This window comes from Fundulus heteroclitus, unplaced genomic scaffold (assembly GCF_011125445.2).
Source record: "Fundulus heteroclitus isolate FHET01 unplaced genomic scaffold, MU-UCD_Fhet_4.1 scaffold_617, whole genome shotgun sequence".
Taxonomy (NCBI): Eukaryota; Metazoa; Chordata; class Actinopteri; order Cyprinodontiformes; family Fundulidae; genus Fundulus; species Fundulus heteroclitus.
Genome location: NW_023397052.1, coordinates 1 through 20,860, shown reverse-complemented (window position 1 = coordinate 20,860; position 20,860 = coordinate 1).

Below are 20,860 nucleotides of genomic sequence, written 5' to 3'. Positions count from 1 at the left end.
GCCAGAGCCATGCGTCGAGGTGAGTCCGACTATCTCTAGTCGGAACCTCTCAACCTCGCGCACTAGCTTAGGCTCCTTCCACACCAGAGAGGTGACATTCCACATCCCAAGAGCCAGCTTCTGCAGCCGAAGATCGGAACGCCAAAGTCCCCGCCCTCTACTGCCACCCATTGTACAGTGCACCCAACCCCTTTGGCCCCTCTGACAGGTGGTCGGAGGGGCCAAAGGGGCCCATTGGAAGGGAGACCCATGTTTCCTCTTCGGGCTGAGCCCGGCCGGGCTCCATGGGCACCTCCAGGCACCTCCAGGCCTGGCTCCGAAGTGGGGCCCCAGGCGAGGGAACATGATACCCATTTATCTTACTCATCATAAGGGGGGTTTTGGGCTGCTCTTTGTTTGGTCCCTCACCTAGGACCTGTCTGCCTTGGGTGACCCTACTAGGGGCATAAAGCTCCTGACAGCATAGCTTCTAGGGTCATTGGGACACTGAAACCCCTCCACGACATTAAGGTGGCAGCCCAGGGAGGGGCTGTTTTTGTTCATATTTTATAAACAAAAACAGTTTTAGATGATATTACAAAACTGGAAAAGGTAGTTAAAGGGATGACCATAAAAGGGAAACATGAGAGGTCCACTCAAAACTGTGAAATTTGCATACAGGGCAAAACACAAAGTAGAAACAGAAAGGCAGGTGTTAAAGCTACACTTGTACTATAGCTTGTAAAATGGTAAATGGCTTGTACAGTGCTTTAACTAGTCTTGACGACCTCCAAAGCGCTTCACACTAAAGTTTAGTCATTTACACACACATTTACACACTGACGGTGGTGAGCTATGTTAATAGCCACAGCTGCCCTGGGGCAGACTAACAGAGGCAAGGCTGCCATGCATCGGCGCTATTGGGCCCTCTGACCACTGCCAGCAGGCAATGTGGGGGAAGTGTCTTGCCCAAGGACACAACGACAGAGACAGTCAGAGCGGGGCAACCTACCAATTGCAGGACGAACTCCCTAACCTCTGCGCCACCGTCGCTCCTTGTACACACAGACCAATGTGATACTATCGAACCAGCAGACAAAGACAGATACAAGTATGCCATATAATTTTCTGATGATTACAATTGGATGATTTTCCAATACTTTATAAAAACAAAGAGTGACACAACAAGAGCTACAGAAAAAAATCCAAGCAGATGTAACTCCTAATGGGAAGATAAAGTGCATAAGATCTGATAACGATACTGAGTTTACCTGGCAGCAGTTCCTGTCTTTACTTAGGAGTTTTGGGATAAGGCACAAGACCAGTGCACCCTACTCACCTCTTTAGAAGGGAACCGCTGAAAGAGGTTGGAGAACCTTATTTGTAATGCCACAATGCATGCAATTGGAGAGTAACCTCCCCAAGTAATTATGGACATATGCTGTACAGACAGCAGCTCAAATCCATAACAGGTGTTATAGTAAGTGACTAGAGCAGTTGCCTTACCGTGTTTTGACAGGGAAAATACCTGAGCTATTAAACATGGAAATATTTGGCTATGAATGCTACGCATATAAGCAGGATAAGAAGAAGTTGGATTCTATGTGTGAAAGTCCAATTTATAATGAGTACTATCCTGACATAGGAAAAGTTCTAAAACATAGGGAAGTGAATTGTATTACAAAAGGTAGCACTGATAAGTCAGACCCAGACAGACTGTGACATAAGAGACAACATTGACATCTATGAAGATGCACTACCATACAAGGACAACCAGGGCCAGATCCAGCCTAAGAAAAGCAAAGAATCCAGTGTAGAGGAGACACCTGGGGCTGGTGTTACCCAAACAGACAGTGGTCAGAGAGAACAGAGAGAAAGGAGGTATCCTACGAGAGCAAGAAAAGTCCCAGAATATTTAAAGGAGTAACAGTGTAAAGCTGAGAGTAAGAATGATGAAAGTGAAAAGACTATTTCTATAGAGTGGCATATGGTGTACCTGCAACATTTAAAGAGGTTATGAAAAGGTCAGAAATGAGGAAAAATACGATGAAAGAGGAGATGAACTCTTTAAAAAAAAACTTTTACTCTGACACCACTGCCAGAAGAGAAATAAGCAGTGGGAGGCCACTTGGTGGATGCAGTAAAAGAGAAGAGATAGATCGGAAACATATAAGCCAGATGTGTTATGACAGGATATGGTCAAAAAGAAGGGATTGACTATAAAGAAACTTTTTCACCAACAGCCAACATGACCTCTGTTCGTGCACTGATGCGGGTGGCAGTACAGGAGGATCTTGTACAACACCAAATGGAAGTAAAGATTGCCTGTCTCCAGGCTCTGATGGACTGTTAGGTTTATATGGAGCAACTGGAAGGTTTTGAGATTGAGTCAACAGGAGAACACTTGGTCTGTAAACTGAATAAGTCAATATATGGCTTAAAGCAGTCTGGGTATAACTGGAACATGTTACTGCAGGATTACCTTAAAAGCAACGGTTTTGCACAAAATAATACTGATCACTGTGTCTACAACAGAGTCTGAGAATGGGAAAGTCATTCTATTAGTATGAGTACACAGCAGCGGGTAACAACACATTAATCAGTGATGTCAAACAAATGTTGAACAGAAGGTTTAAAATGAAGGATATGGGTCTACTTAAACACTTCTTGGATTTTGACTTTAAATAAAGTGAGGGAGAGATCAAAATGACTCAAAAGAGACACAGAGAAGATGCTAACAAAATTCAGGATGTCTGATTGCAAACAGAGAGCCACCCCATATGAACAGAAAATAAATGCTGACAATGAAGGTGAGAATACTGACTCAACAGGAAACAGGAAAATAGTAGGGAGTTTGATTTATGACATGCACTAGGTCCGACTTGAGCTATCACAGAACCTAGCAGAACCAAAAACAGCAGCATTGGACTGCAGCAAAACACCTAATAAGGTATTTAAGGGGCACTTGGATCAGGAACTGCACTACCAAATGTGTGAGAGAACCCTACAACTTGAAGGATATGGTGATGATGATTGGGCAGCTGATAACAATAATAGGTGGAGCATGACTGGGCGCTGTTTCAGTTTAACTGAAAATGGTCCCGTTATATCATGAAAAAGTAGCTTCAGGTTCCGTCTGACACCAAGCTCCAAGTCCGTTGCAGGGTGTTCTTCATGCGTGGTCATCTGAGTCATGCACCATCGTCGTCACCGTCATCGTCATGATTTAGGTTTTTGTTTGCTTTGTTTTGCACTTTTTTGGAATAATTCGTTTCCACTCCCGGTTTTGTTGTTTGAGGAAAATGGTGTAACGTCTGAAAGATCACTTTAGAGTGATTTAAGTGAGATAAAATCACACTAAAACATAATTTAATACTCATGATATAATATGTCATTTTAGCACACTTTAAAGCTACTTCTTTTCTCAAACACATTCTCTGCATTGATTTAATGAAATTGTATGGAGTATCAGATAGTGACTCAGCATTAGGAAATGGTGAACTTTAAAATTACTAATTTTGGAAAGTGAAAAAAACAAAAAAAAAACAATCTTGATCAGAAACTCCCTAATTACTACCTGTAGCAAACAAAAATGATATATGCAGCTACAAGGCTTAATCTGCAGGCCTCAGGTTTGAACATAAATAAAAAAGTGGTGTTAAAACCGCTGGTTGTCTAGGTGGTGTCCTGAAAACGACGTGGGCTACTATGATAACTGGCAAACTTTCTGGGGAAAACCTGGTCTGATGCGGAGAGATAGCATCCATCCCACTTTGGATGGTGCAGCTCTTCTTTCTAGGAATCTGAAAATTAACAAGAGGGATCATATTTCTCTAATTTTAGCTTCCCTTCATTGGCTTCCTGTTAAATCAATAATAGAATTTAAAATTCTCCTTCTAACGTATAAAGCCCTTAATAATCAAGCTCCATCATATATCAGAGCTCTGATTACCCCGTATGTTCCTAACAGAGCACTTCGCTCTCAGACTGCAGGTCTACTGGTGGTTCCTAGAGTCTCTAAAAGTAGAATGGGAGGCAGATCCTTTAGCTATCAGGCTCCTCTCCTGTGGAACCAACTCCCAGTTTTGGTCCGTGAGGCAGACACCCTGTCTACTTTTAAGACTAATCTTAAAACTTTCCGTTTTGACAAAGCTTATAGTTAGAGTGGCTCATGTTACCCTGAGCTACCTCTATAGTTATGCTGCTATAGGCTTAGGCTACTGGAGGACATCAGGGCCTATTTTTCTCACTCTGCTGAGTTCTACTGTTCTCCAGTCTACTGTTCTCCAGTTTTGCATTGCATTGAAATGACTGTCGTCATTTCAGCTTTTCACTTTTTGTTCTCTCTCTTTTTTCTCTCTCTTTTTTTCTTCATAGTAGGAACACCTGGTCTGGCGTTCTGTTAACTGTGACACCATCCAGGGAAGACGGCTCACCCGCTACTACCATCTAATGTAGAACAGATTACTAGATCAATGTGTGCTTCTGTGCTTTTTTGTCTCTCTTGTTGTGTCTCTGCTCTGTCTTCTGTAACCCCCAGTTGGTCGAGGCAGATGACCGTTCATACTGAGCCCGGTACTGCCGGAGGTTTTCCTTCCCGTTAATGGGGAGTTTTTCTTTCCTCTGTCGCTTCATGCTTGCTCAGTATGAGAGATTGCTGCAAAGCCATCAACAATGCAGACGACTGTCCACTGTAGCTCTATGCTCTTTTAGGAGGAGTGAATGCTGCTTGTCGGGACTTTGATGCAATCAACTGGGTTCCCTTATATAGGAAATTTTTGACCAATCTGTATAATCTGACCCAATCTGTATAACATGATTGACTCTGACTTTGTAAAGTGCCTTGAGATGACATGTTTCATGAATGACATGAAATTAATTGGCGCTATATAAATAAAATGTTATTTAATTGAATTGAATTAAAACCCTTCTATCCGCTACTTACATTTCTTCTTTTTCATAGAACAGAACCAGTTCTACCCACAACTCATTTAGCAGGACTGCACTGCTGCATCTTGGCTTTGAAGACCCCCAAGGGTTTCCTATTGCTTTGAAGAAATTAAAATAAAATTCAGTCCTCAAAGTCAGCTTTTTAGTCTGAAACATAATACAATACTTTCTTCTCAGAAGCTCTTTTCTTTGTCATGTGCTTTTCTCTTATTCTTTGTCTCAACTCTTCATCTGTCTTTCTAATATGGAGGCTTTGGCAGTGGAGTCAGGTTTAGCACCTTTCTTGCTTCATAGTGCCTTATTCTCATTAAGTCTGGAAACTTCTAACACACATCCACGCACAGGCATTTACACACACATGCACACACACACACACACACACACACACACACACACACACACACACACACACACACACACCATTATTTAACACTGTGAGCCCATTGTCCTCTCGTGTCCTCTATCTGCACAGTTGACCTTTCCTTTTGAATTCCTTCGCTTCTCTAAATTCTGACCTTGTCTTTTCAATTGTGTGAAACTTCTTATTATGGGGGAGGGGGGGCATCTAACTTTCTTTGCTGTGGTGCTCACTGTCTCTTGATTGAATACACATTTTTGCACAGTCTTGTTTTGATTTGATCCCTGTTAAAATGATGCCGTCTCTTGGATCCACGTTTTGATTTGACAACACAGGTTCTTCTAACAAAATACTACTGGTGTTGCAACAGCAGTGACAGTAAGCTCCTCATCCAGAATAAGGTGTATGAAACAGATGTAAAAACAGTAATTCTGGAGTACAGGAAAAGGTTATTTACTATCAAATGGAAGAGAAGGTAAAGTATAGCTGCAAAGTACAAATCAAGATGCTAGGTGTGCAGTTGTTCTTAGAAACTTACATACTCATTATCACAATGCTAATAATTTTAGGCATTAACTGATTTATTTTTCTTATTTTTGGGTGAGTGCAAGACACATTGTAGATTAGTTAAAATAATTATTGTGGATTCTTTTTTACATTTTAACATGTTAACATACTTTAACTTATATATTGATTAATAGTCATGTGGTGTTCAATAGAAAGTTGAACATACTGACCCAGGAATACTCCATCACCAAGCTCCACTCCCTTCAAAAACTTTTGAAAGCATGCATTCTTTTTTTTTTTTTACTTTCAGTTATAATAAAAAGTTGGTTAAAGGGTTGAGTTTGAATTCAGTGTTTGTGTGTTCTTTACCTAAAACTAGATAATCAAGCAACAGCATAAAATGGCCAAGTCGGTACTTTAAACATATGTTTTGAATTTTTTGATAATTATAGATATTGATCAAGATGATTTCTATTGTATCGACATGCTTTTTTTCTATATTGTCCAGCCCTAATGCTGGCCCCCTGAGAGAATTCTTCATAGAACCAACTTTTTTCTACAATTTAAACAGGAAGTGTTTAGGGGTATGTCTCCACCAGTGCAGTACGGAGCCCCCGTGTCCCTTTAGGGGCTCCGTAGTGCAGCACATCCAGGGACTTAATTATATGCCCAGTCGTCTTGAAAAAGTAGCTCAAGTTCAGCCAGACTAGACAGAGCACATCCGTGAATATCCACAATGAGGGCCCTGTGAAAAATTCACAATTGGATTTATGTCTGGACTTTGTCTGGGGAATTTAAGCATTATTGTGGTTCCCATTTGTATGTCTCCGGTCGTATGTTTAGTGTTGGTCTTCTGTCACAAATATAATTTTGTATGTGCTGTAAGCCAAAAAGTTTAATGTTGGTCTCATGTGCCACTCTTCCATAAAGACCAGATTGTTGAGTAGATGACCAGCAGTAGTCTTGGAATATTCACCCAAATGAGCAGTGGATCTCTACAACTCTTCCATAGTTAACCTGGACCTCTGGGTGAATTCTCTGAAGTGATGCTCTCTTAGTTTAGGTGGATGTACCTGGTTTAATGTCATAGTTTGGGTTTTTGTTTTAGTTCTGTTTTGCACTTTATTTTCCTCAGTTCACCTGCCAGTAATCAGCCAGCTTACTTCATATCTCAGTCACCAGCCAGTTTCTGTTGTGTTCCCAGTCATCAGCCATTAATCAGTCAGCTCAGTTCACATCGCAGCCACCAGCCACTACCCTATCAGTTTGTCACTCCTCTGTCACCAGTCACTAACCAGTCAGATCTGTTCACCTTCCAGCCACCAGTCATGACCAATCAGTTCAGCTCTACCTCTCGTTGCCACTCTTCCTCAGATCAGCCTCCACCCTCTGATCAGTGTCAGATCATTATGAGCATTTCAGTGAGTCATATCCAGCATTCTTGTTCTCTGATTGTCCTGTTTGATACCGACCCGATTTGCCTCTGGATATCTGAGCCAGCATGACCCCTGTATACCCGTTTTTCCTGCCTGATTCTGACTGCTACCTGTGTTGCCTGACCTAAGTCTGTTCCTAGACTATCTGAGCTTGCCTGACCCTTGTCTCTTTACCTTGCCTGTTTGTGTACTGAACCGGACCAGCTACCTGACCACCAAGCCTGCCTGACCTCGTGTAGTCTGTAAGCATGCCCATGTAACAAACCTGGATCTGTTTCCCGAGTCTGAGCCCGAATTCTGATCTGGACTGTCCTGCACTTCGGATTACCCAGTTTTTGACTTAGAACTGTTTTTTGATCACAAACTCTGTTCTAGCCCTCTCATCATAACTGCCTGCCTGTTTATCCCGGTTCCTACCCATGATCTGTTCTAAAATAATCCTTCTTAAATCTTAAATATATCTTGTCTGGCTGAATATTGGGTCCTCTGTCCCCGTTTCATTACAGTTTTATAGGTTTGCAGCTGTGCCAGGCAGTTCTGTTGTGTTGGTCTGTAACATAAGATCATCTTAAAACACATTGAACTATGTGACTGTAACATCACAAGATCTGAGGAGCATGAATATGTTTGCAATGCACTGTGTTTCTTGTTAAATGTGATTTCACACTAATCCCAAAGCTATAATAAGAAGCTGGCGCTGGCAGAGGAGTTTTCTGCTCAGTATTAAATGCAGTAATTAACCAGGATGGTGTTTCCTGTCTCCACTTGTTGTTTGTCCCTGACACTTCTCTCATTACCTACAATTGTGTACCAGGGATAGTTAATTCCTATCTAGTTATTGCAAGAGCTAACAGTAAAAGCACTTGCTTGAAATTTTTTTATTTTAAAATTAGTTAGCAGTTTGACATTTTCTGCTTCAGTCATTGCATGGATGATGCATTTAATGACAAAGGGGAGAAAAAGTTATGACTGAAGAGTGAAAAAAAACCCTCAAGATTGTCACTAATCATAAATAATATTAACAATCAAATGAAAATGGATTTCTCACTAGGAAATAAAATATTAGTAGTGGATGCTCAGCCAGTTGAGTGAATTACATAACTGAAGGTCAGTAAACTTTCAACTGCTTTAATGTTCAATGAAAGACCCACAAAAACTAATTCCCCAACTTTGAACTTGTCCTATACCACTCTTCATCCTCTGATATACACACATACATACATATTACACACGGTACTGTGCTGATTTACCCTTGCCTAGCCAAGATGTAGGGATCCACTCTTCGTCACTTGGTAGAGATGGAAGTGCAAGGAGCTGGGAAGTTCATCCTGGGGTTTGAACCTCGACTGTCTCTATTGTTGTGTTCTTGGGCAAGACACTTAACCCGAATTGTCTGCTGGCGGTGGTCAGGGGGACTGGTGGAGCTGATGTATGGCAGCCTTGCTTCTGTCAGTCTGCCTAGAGCAGCTGTAGCTATGATGTAGCTTATCACCATCTGTATGTGAATGTGTGCATGAATGGGTAAATAACTGAATGTAGTGTAAAGTGTTTTAAGGTCCTCTGGACTGAATAAGGCGCTATACAAGTACATGCCATTTACCATTTACTCACTGTCACTCTCTACAACCGAATTGTCTGAGGGAGTGACCCTAACTTGCACCTTTTGCCCATAACATGTTCTTGCCTCCATCTCATATAAGTGTTAGATAAGGATAAAGTTAAAAGAAAATGTATTATGGTCAATATTTTGGAACTAGCACTTATCCACGCTGTAGAATGATACTGTCTGAACAAAAATCCTCTAACTGCACAGTGTGGTCCCGAAGCAACAAACAAAAAACTAAGTTTTAACATTAAATGAATGACAAAATAAGTTTTAAATTCTAGAAAATGTTTTTTTTACATCTTCTTGCATGTAAATATCTTTTTTATTTAAAGTTAACTTGTTGAATAATGACATTTAACTTACCAATCGATGGCTCTGTTCACCATGCCGCTCCTCGTCCTGAACAATCCCTCCCCCAGAAAAAAAGGTCACATGAACTTTAACCCCTCCTTTTACTGGACAAAAACATGTCTCCCCCTCTCCATCTTAAAATTAATAATAATAAAAAAAACATACAAAAACAATTAAAGGCACTGTGTGAAATCAAGATAAGTAGTTTGTTGCGTGAGGGCAACACAATGCCATACAGGGTTAAATATTGTTCACATTTTGACAGAAATGTGCAAAGAAAATTAAAAGAAAAAGTAAGACTGCACATGGTGTCAAACATGGTGCTGACAGTATCATGATGTGGAAATGATTTTCGTTAGCAGGAACAGGGAAGTTGATCAGAGTTGACGAAAAATATGTTGAAAGACATCTATGATTTTCGTTCTGGTTCACACTACTTTGGGTTACATACCACATAATATCCCCCAAAAAACAGGGGATCAGTTATACTGGGGAAATTTGAGTGATAGCCTCCTGTCCAACCCCCCATCCACCCCCATCTGTATTATTTTTATATTGACAGTTCTTTTTGAAAACAGAAAGGACAGAGAGAAAGTACGGTAGTTCTGATTTAAGCCTGTTTGCTGTTGCAATGACCCATATGTTATGCCATGATAGTGATCTCAGATTGAATTCTGAACAGTGGAAAGGTCACAAAGGAATTCCACTCTGCCCGTAACACGAGACTCTCAAGGCTTGGGCGGCCCTTTTTCCCAGCAGGAGGTCAGCTGTGAGCCCTCCTAACAGATAAGACACAGCGCAGACAAAGAGTCCCCAGCAGGGGCGGTTCTAGACCCATGCCCCTGTAGAAATGGTTCTGGCCCCTGTTATGGCCCCTGTACTAAAGACATGATATTAAATACACTTCTCATAATTATTTGCAATGGCAAAGAAACCATAACTGATTGGTCTCTTTGACCAATATTATTTTTTACCTATACAGTTTTACTCTAAAAAGAATTTAAAACTTAAGATGTTTCACGTTTAGCTTTAGCCGTATTGAGCTGGGGGCAAAGTTTTCAACTGCTAGATCAGGGGTCTTTAACCTGCAGTTCCAGAGCCACACGTGGCTCACTTAATATTATTACACAGTTTAATATTGCCATTTTACTGTTTTTTTTTTTAAGTTTTTTGTTCTGTGCCCCTGTGAAAGAACACTGGCCCCACCTTGGCCCCCCTGGTAAATTTGGTCTAGAACCGCCACTGGTCCCCAGATCACTTCACTCTCTTCTCCTGACTCCAAGCTGCTGATGTTAGGCTCAGAACAGGTGGAACCAGAATTCAAGGCAGACAAACCGTTCAAGTTTAACAGTTTATTTAGATCTGGTGCGGAGCGGGAGGCGTCAGCGTCTACAGCGGGATCCTCTGCAGAAGGAGACGGCAGGTTAGTGACCACGCTTATCTGAAGGTGTTTGCACACAAACGTGTCGGTCACTAACCTGGTCTTAATGTTCAGTTCAGTCCCAGTGGGTCCCCGCAGGCGGGTCGTCAATTCGCTGCGGCGGTTGCCGCTCATGAAGTCCCAGCAGCGGGTGATACGGTGGTCGGAGGACAGGCAGGAGATCAGAACCGTGAGAGCAAACGTCAGCAGGATGAGCCGTAGAGCGAAGCCGAAGTCGGGGACGTGGTCGAAGGTCGGAGCCAGGAGATCAGAGAGCCAGTGAGGTACCGAAGGATAATCCAGGACGGAGTCGGGTCACGGTTCCAGGTTCGGTACACGGGGCAGAGATCCAGCGGGTAGTCAGGACAGGCAGAGGTCAGATCGGGCAAACAGAATCAGACAGGAGTAAGCAGGCTCGGAGGTCGAAAGGCAAAACAGGTCAGGATCAGGAGTCAGAATAATAAACGCTGGAATAAGTCTCACACTAGGATCGAAATAAACTGGCACTGTTGTCTGGTCTTAGAGCTGGTTATATACTAGTGGAAGCAGGTGGAACAAATCTGTGGTAATGGGAAATAGGCGGAGCAAAGCAGGTGAATAATAGAGAATTAAGTCCAGACAACAGTGCCGAAATCATGACAGCTGAGACACACACCTCCAAAACCCTCTGAGGACCAGCACTTAAGGAGAGGGGGGAGCCATGTGACTGAAGGCCTCCGGGAACCATCGATGGGTCCTGGAAGAGGCCTCGAGCAAGAAGGGAATGAGCCATTCTGAAACTCAGTTCCTCCCTGGCATAGGGAGAAACTGCCAGCCGATTCAAAGATAAGTCTCTCACTTCTGCTTAAAACAGATGCCGAAGTGAAGGAATCCGTCTATGCCAGCTTTGTTCTGCTTTCTCAGCGCACCACAGACGGAGCTGGTTCTAGGCAACGCAGAGCTGAAAAGCCGGCACAGAAGCAACGTCCCCATGCCGAGGAGGGATCTGCTTAAATTGTGACTGCAACTGGGGTCAGAGTCTGCCTAGAGGACCAGGCCTCCAACCCAGACCACGCCGTTAGCCACATGCTGCTCCAAGGCTAACGCTAGCCTGCCAAGAGCTAGTCAACAACTTCCCTCCTTCAACGCTACTCCCGTGAATGGCCAAAACTGGACAAGACTGACACGAGACAAAGGACAGAGGTTTGGGCAGCGGGCTGAGGTTGAAGTAAAAAGGTTTATTGGGAAACGATTTATAAACCGTTGTACACCTGGCGCGTTGAACAAAAGGCTAACAATATAGCATTGCTAGCATTTGGTACCATGTCACTGTCGAGTGCGTTTTAATGTTTTACCAGAAAGGTTACCTCCACAAGGGTTTCTTAAATTGATGGGACATTAGTGTTTATGTTATCCAGCCACTCAATATGACTAAAATTAAAGCAAAAGCTTTCATTGTTAACGCCGAGCGTCCGCTAGCTAACAGGATATTAGCCTTGCTAACATCCGGTCTCGGACCTGTCAAAAGGAGTCCGTTTTAAAGCACAAAGCGTAACTGTTCTGTGCCGCCATCCTCCGATGGTGTTATGAGCCTTATTCCCGCATCAATATGGTATATTAATACTGGTTTTCAAGATAATTTTAATAACTGTAGATTTTAACCAGGTTAGCGACTCTCGCTGTAGCGACCCCTAGCGGCCGGAGGTAAAATCGCATAAACAAAGGCAAGTGATTCTGAATTAAATGATTTTACAGGACAAAACGGTCCTCGGAATATTATTTCAACAAATACTGTTTTGTTTGACTTGGGCTTTGCATTGTGAATGAATTGAAATACATGGCAGATGTTTTTTTTTAAACTCCATTCCATGTTTTTGTTAATCAGATCTGCAGTGAAACAGGATTCACTGAAGTATTCTGATTATGATCAACCACTTTTGTTTGTCTTTTGTTTGTTTTGCATGTAAATAGTTCCTTAGCTTAGCTTCTTTTTATCTTCATTTTGCTTAGTAGTTTAGTTAAGTTTCACTAGCCTAGTAGAGAGGATTTATTAATCGAAATAGTGTGTTAATTCAGGTAAACAGCATTACATAGTGATGTTCTCTGGATGTTCATTTTATTTCTGTTATTAAATTCTTGAACTTGAAAAGAAGTTGTCACTCCTTTATTCTATGTGTGTGCAGGTTTTGCTGTTAAAAGATCGCTAGTGCTCGAATTCATCCCTTTCAACCGTTGTCTTGATATCAGCTTAAGAGCTGATCATCACCAGACAATACTTAACAGACAGAGAGTTATTTACGAAACATTAAATAACTTTTAACAGTGTATAATTGCACAACACAGATAACTTAGAATTTGCACGGGATTTTTATATTGTATTCAGTTATTTTACATATCTGACAACTGGATTTAAAAACTTTGAAATTAGTCCTATAAAAATGCAAAAGAAGTGAACGATAGCATCTCCAAATGTCAATTGAAGAGTCACCACATGTCCCTATCAATCGTATTTTCCCTTTGCAGTCCACATACATGCCAGTGTTTATTACCCTAATACAAATGTCAACCTGATGAAGCAGATCTTTGTCAGTCCTTCTCCTCCCGAGCAATCATGGCACCTTTGACAGTGAGTGAGCAGAGAGGAGGACCATCTGGTGTTTCAGATAAGCAGGGTTCTCTCGGCAGCACAACATCTCAAATCACTCCTTAGCCTCTATCACAGACCCACACTGACGCACACATTCACACTCCGAAAAAAAATAGCAGTAAAACAGTAAAACACAGCACTTATGGGTCAGCCATCAATCACTAAACTCAGATATTCTGATTGAGGCCCGATAACGCAGCACAGACTGACAGATTAGTCAGTTTTTGCAGACTGCGGACTCCTCACAAAGCAGTTTATATATACTGTGTTCTCTGTACATCAGTAGCTTAGCTGCTTCAGCCCAGACTCTGCTCAGACGAGGTTAAACATATTTTCTGCAGTGCTAGTGAAGAAATTCTCACTCTGCAACATGCACTATTGATTTTCTCGTAGTTTTACTAACTATCCTGCTCCTGATGTTGTAAGATAGAGGATGTGAAGTGTGTCTGTTGGCTCTAATTGCCAATAAAACATATCAAGTGCAACCACATGCAACATTGAAAATCTAATTTTAATTAGCAAAGCTAAAGGGTTTAGCAACAGAATTTCAAAATGAGTGGCTCAGCGTATACTCTGGGTGTTATTTAATAATCTACCAGGGTCTCATTTTAGAAAGAATGGCCAATCTACTCTGAGTAAAAAGCAGCTACTCTGTATTTCTACTTCACTCTGTCATACTCAGCATTTTCAGTTTCAGACAGGTGATATCAGTCAGGTGACTAAACTCAGCATCCCATCAACCCTGAATTGAGCACAAGCATTAAAGAAGCCCTCATCAATGGAACGTAGATAACGTGATTTACCATGGCAGCAGCAGGAAATAAGAAGCCTGGAAGTGTCATTTCCCCGCGAATGGAATTAGAAATCTTTAATGAAGGCATATGGAGAATATTAAACCATAATTAACAAAAGAAACAATGCTGTTGCTGCAGAGAACTGCTGAAAAAGTCAATGCATGAGTGATATGAGAGTTATTTGACAGAAAATTAAGCTGTATTCTCACACGTCACTCATTTAGCATGAAAGTGGGTACACATTGATTACGAAAGGCATTGAAAGGACAGCAGCAAATCATGATGAAGTATGAAAATACAGTTTGATCACTCTCATGAACTGACTAATTTGGCCTATAGAGGTAACTGCGGTAAATAGAGGAAAACTAATTTTAGATGCCGGGTAGTCATAAGGGCATGTATGTGAAAGAAAAAAATAAAACTGCACGATGCACCTTTAAAGAGAGCCCCGGAAAGGAAAGAATGTTAGGGGTAGTTTTAAAGAGCCTAAGTGTGTCTTAAGCAGGGAAGATGATGGAAACAGAGAGAGCTAATTGGCTGATCAACCAGCTAAACAGTGGAGGAAATGAGTGTCTTAACATCTTTAACAATCATGCAATTATTACTATGCAGATAAATAAACTTTATCATTCCTATAGAGGGAAATCCATTAGCTTCAGCGGCCGGACGGGTCAAAGGTGAAGCTCTAGTAACATCATTTTATTGAGGATAAATAAATAACAGGACAAATATTGAATAATCATGAATAGAAATCGAAAAAAATATAAAACAATATATTATAGAGGAATTTCAATATTATTCACAGACTTTAAAATGCTCTCAATAATGAGAAATGGAAAAAGTCGCAGAAAATAGGAACGTTTCGGCTCAGACATATGGTCAAGGTAAGGAGGACTGATCCCCAACCACCACTTAACCAGACAGACAAGCTAATATGTTAGGGCAAAGCCAAGAAATATCTGCAGCCAGATTTTTATGGAACAATGAGATGAGAGTGGCTCTTATGAGACTAGAGACATGGGCCTGTGGTTGGATCAATAATGGGTGCAGCAGAGCTCCAGTCACTCATAAGACAGCAAGGTGGATGTGGGGTACTGATGAGGACTGGTTCCATTAAATAAGAGGCAGTTGGATGTTTTCAGGTTTAAGACTCAAAATCATCTTCCCAAATAACTGCCAGTTTTATGAAGACACCTCTTCAAGCTGTGGTGCGGTAAAAAGACAGCATCTTTAAAAAGAGCATGATTTTCTCAGACTCTGTCTGACTGTACTGAAGTATGTATGGTACTCCAGTATGTGGCTAGCCTGGAAAGGCCTTAAAGGTGACATGGGTTCCAAGATATTGTCCCTTCTTAAGCAGGTGATTTACAGTGAAGAAAAACAGTGCACCTCTTTGAACCTGTAGTTTCTTCTGGGTCAATTTAAAGTTGTGCTTTGCTAACAACGGCTTTGTATTCTCCATCTGCCAGCACACAGTGTCGCATGGCTCCATGAATTCTCAGTCAGCTGTCAGTTGTTCCTTCACACATCACTTTGAGCTTATTTAGCCTTTTTAACATAAGGGACACAATCATTTTAAAACTTTTTACATTTTGTCAGCATGTATCCCCAGCCTGAAGGCAGCAACTCGTCCCCACAATGGAGAGCGTGGGTTTTGGTCAGCCAGGATGTTGTGTGCACTAATTTTTCAATTATTGGCTCATACACTTTCTCGATTATAACTTGTGAGGCAGTTTTAATTACATGAGAGAGCTTATTTTTTGCTCACACCAACATGCATGCTGGACTATAATAAGCTTTCCATGAGAAGCCCAGTAGAAGAGAAGCATTATATTTTTCTAACTCCATGGACTCTGAGGAAGTGCAACTCCAGGTAATCATAGGAGCTCACCAAACTGACCCCGGTGATGACTATGATCAGTTGGAGTCTGGTCACCAACTGCTCTGGGGGGGGGGGGGGGGGGGGGGCCGGGGATGGGGGGGTCAAAACACCTTTCACTGTCAACATTATACTGAGGTATAGTACTTACCCAGTTTCATTGGGTTTTCTCACCTTCCCTTGCACATTCCTTGCTCCCACCCATTTATACACTTTATCAAGATAAAATTCATTAAAATATTACATTTTTTTATTGCAACTAAACGGTCACCGTAGGGACAACGCCTAATTGATGCAATAGTCACAGATTAAGTAGATGAAGATAGAGATAGAGGGAATTACAGATATCAGTAATTTCCCTCTGGGAATATTAAGTATATCCGATTCTGATTCTGATTCTGAGATGTCTAAAGCATGCCAAACTAGAGCGAACTAGCAACATGTCAAGACTGACCACAGATGTGTAATGAACCAAGTAGTGGACCCAATAATACATCTAGACCACATGAGTAGGTTTAAAAGTTTCAACATAAAGGGTGTTGAACAGCAGGAAAACAGTCTGGCGTGCAGTCAGTAACCATGTCTCAGAAGCCAAGAGGTTGATCTGGTTCTGTTTCACAGGAGGTCCGGTGTCCACAATCAGAGGCCAACAGGACCAGTCCAACACTGGCAAGGCAAAAACAGGCAGAAATCGACAGAACAAAACTGGGTTCAGGCACAGGAAGGCAAACAATAACCTCTGGATGGTCTAGTAACACTAATGGCTTTTAAAAATCTGGCAGCCAGACACAGGGAGAGGCAGGTATATATAGAGAGGATCACGGTGCAAACCAGCTCCATTTAATTAGCGGCAGCAGGTGTTGCTGCTTGGCGTTACGAGGGGGGCAGAGAGAAGCCAGGAAAAGAGCAGGCATTCAGGGCAAGCTCAAAACAAGGATTAGTTTAGATTTTTAAAAGTGCGGTTCTAAGAAGACATTGTCAGTAACAGTTTTCTAACATGCAGGTGACAGGTGTCACATAACCATGAGCTTGTTTTAAGAGTAAATAAGCCCTGGGAAGAGGGTTGAAGCTGACAAGCTGGTCAGCGTACGCTGTGTGTTTTAGCTGACCTGAGCAATTTCAATAAATTAATAGTTTATTTCAGATACATAAGTACACCTCTGAAAAATAAACAACAAACAGAAAATTTTACAATCAGTATCTGAAAAAAGAAACGACTAAAGCACAAGGCTTATTAACAACTATCCCATAAAAAAGGATTTTACAATAATTGATAAGTTGGTTCTCAATATCCAGCATTATTTGTTATTCTTATGGCTCTTTTATGAAGTTTAACTATTAGGTCATTACTTTTTTAAACTATTTTAACTACTTTTAACTTAAACTGAAAGGTTTACATTGGCAGGGATAGGCCGCTATGTTGGCAAATTCTTAGTTGAACCTGTCCGCTGTGCCAATCTGGCTTGTCAGCCGATCAAGACTACAAGTAAACATGAGATTAATTACTATATCCTTGGTAAACCTAAACTAAACTAGTCATACTGGATTCTGGCAACCCAGAAGCCTATAGTGCACTACCCCAGCCACTGAAAAATATTTTTTTTCTAAAGGCCATATTGACTATGATCAATATGGATTATGATATTAACTATCAATCAATTGCCCATACATAGCCATTTCAGCACAATGCTAAATTTTTGTAAAGGACGATATATGCGTACCCCTGAGCATTAGCGTTATTCGTGGAGCAGAAGTAAGTGGCTGCCTACGTTTTGCAATGATGAGAAAGTCCAAACTTCAGAGGTTTTAGTTCTGGGGGCATCATCTTATCTATTAGTTGTCCCACATGCCAATAATTCTTATGCACTCACATAACTGCCAGTGGTGTGCCAGTTACTTGATAGCTTCAGTCTGCTGGCTGCGCATGTGCACTTCTAACATTTATGTATCTGGTTAGCTTCAGTGTTAGCTTGTCCATTGTAGCTCCGCTGCTCTCAGTGAATACTTGAGTCGCAAGTAGCAAACTGTCCTACATGTTTATAGAAGAGGTAATGTAACTATTACCAACAATAACTTAACAGAAATTTTACTTTTATAAAATTCCAAGTTTACCCATTAAGACCATATAAATTTACCTAACTTTAAATGGCTTAAACATTTTGGTTTTAATTTTAAAATGAATGTACCAAGTGAAACATACCACCTGCAGTATATTGAATTTAATTCTTCTAAGTAACAAGGGTCTTTGTTTTTCTGTTATCAGTGTGAGATATCCAAAATTTTATTTTTTTTAAAACGTTTTTAAATAAAAACAGTGACATCATGGAATGTCATCTGTTTTTATTTTAAAGCATTTATCAGACAGTAATACACTGATAATTAATGCATCACTGGTTATAATGCAACACTTTGCTCCTGTCCCTCATGTTGCCTCCTAAAATCATTACTTTGATTCCCCCATCTGTCTCTCAGAATTAGAATGGTGCATTCTGGCAGGAAATAGGATTATTTTCTCAGAACTACCTAACACACAGGTAAGCAGGGCTCTATATATTATAATACTAATAAGAGGTCAAAAATTCTTACAGAGGATTATTTTCCTCTCTCGTATGCCCTGTCTATCTATCTGAACCCAAAGCAGTTTAATCAAAAACTTTAAAACACAGATATACCATAGACATTTAATTCACATGGCATTTTGGATATACTGTAAATGGACTAAATTACTTTTTCCATTATGTGCATTTCTGCCTTCACTGCCTATCGAACCATAAAACAAACACACAAATTACATATAATAGTAGGGAGCAATCCCTACTATTGCAATGGATTTTCAATACAGCAATTGTCTAATGTTTACAATCAGTGTTGTAAAAACATTTAATGCTCTGAAACACCAGAGACCCCAATCTAATTCTTAACTTTGTTTCATTTGATTATCCTTCTTATATGGGTTATGTGTTTATTTCAACTTTTAGCTACCCTGCCTTTAGAACAGCAGCTGCTTGATATGCAGTAGAAAGAAAACAGTTGCTTGTGAAATATGCATCCATTCTATTTACCCCACTTGCCCTTGCAGGGTCGGGGGGCTAGTGTCTAGCTCCAACAGTGAGTGGCTTAGAGGAGGGGTACACCCAGTAAAATTCAAGTATTTCAATGGTTTAACATATGAAGCTCAAACAACCATCATCACCACACTAACTCCTAAGAGCAATTAGAGACTCACCAATCAGCCTCATAGGAAATCCAAAAGCTTTTCAATAACAGGAGGGATATATGCAGTCACACTCAATACATTGGAATATACTATAGTCCAATGAGGTTAATTTCCTAGACTAAAAGTACCTTTTGAAAATGACAACTTTTAAGAAGGTATTAAACATACTTTTCATTAAGCCCAAAATTTGGCAATAAAATGTTTTTTTATTCTTAATGTTGCAATCTTAAATATGTTTTCATTAGCTGTAAATGGAAGATCAACTTAATTAGCAGAAATGTTGACCTGAAAAAACATTAGTCTGTGTATAATTAAAGTATATAATTTCTTTCACTTAGAGAACTAAGTTATGAACTGAGTAAAAAAGAACTTTCAGTAATATTCTAATTCATTCAGGCATGACGTTTCTGTTCCGTCTGTTGCTGCATGTAGCTTGTATGCACAACCTCACATTATCATATTTGAGTTATGTATACAACTAGTACACTAAATTACAGATATACATTTTCTTATATTTCTTCTGGATCTATTCTGAGTTCTCTTCATAAATCTGGAAAAACCTATCTTGATCAGATATTCAAACTAACAATACTGACTCTTTTCAATGCAAAAAGCAGAAAGTCCCAGCAACCCTAGGCAGACTGACTGAAGGCATTACCACAGGGCAGCATACACCCACAGAGGTAGGTCGTAAGTGATAAGTGAAGCATGGGACCAGCAGCCCCCAGGCCACAGAGGAAAAGGTTGTCACACAGGACACCGAACCCCCCTGACTCAGCCATACCCCCATCTCCCACCCACAGGCCAAGCCGGGTTTTGTCCCTGGCCAACCCAGCCTCACCGAAAAACATGTACTATCTACATTGGTCCGCAGGGTGAGACGTAGTATAGTAACAATTTGGCTCTTCAATGCGTGTCAGGGTTACGTTTTATTTGGCCTATTCATTTACATTGGCTTGCAACCAGATTATGTGACTGTCAGGGGGAAAAAAAAAGAACATGGCTGCCGTTGCCCATGAAAAAATAAACATGTAAGCAAAACAACTGCGTTTTTATGAACATGTCAGCAAAATGCATAGAACTGCAATGTTTTTATTAAATATTGATTTTTGAGAACGCGGAAGTCTGCACACCTCAGGGACGTAACTGGCTGCATCCTTTGCAACCGTCTAGCAACATGACTGCTCACGTATTTCTGAGATGCACAGAAAGCTTCAGCGAAATTAATAAAGGAAAGGTTGTGTATCTTTCCTGAATGAAGCTTCCAATAATTATGTATAGTTTTCTGCTTAACACTACCCGAACACATCTTTAAAAGACTGACGGTCCTTTTACGGAATGTCAACGGAGGGGGGAACCCCGCACACTCTCCAGGCACCCATCTTCCCCAAACAAAGGAAATCTTGTTCTCCCCTGACAACTCAGGAACTAACCTTAAATTTATAGCCCAGGTCTGATTTAGGAGTTTTAACCAAGATAACTAAGAACCATAAGAAAGCTTTCAAACCGTAAACCATTCAGAAAGGTGGCATAAACTGGTGTCTGTTCGTGCCTGGCATCTGCAGAGCTTGAAGGAATTCATGTTTTTGAGTGGGTCAACAAAAAAAACACTTTCTGTAAACTCCTAGACACAGTTTAGGGATTAAAAGGTAACACTTAGTGTTTTCATAAAATGCCTGATTAATTACAACACTGATCAACCAAAAAGCACATACCATTTTGGCTGAATGGAATAAT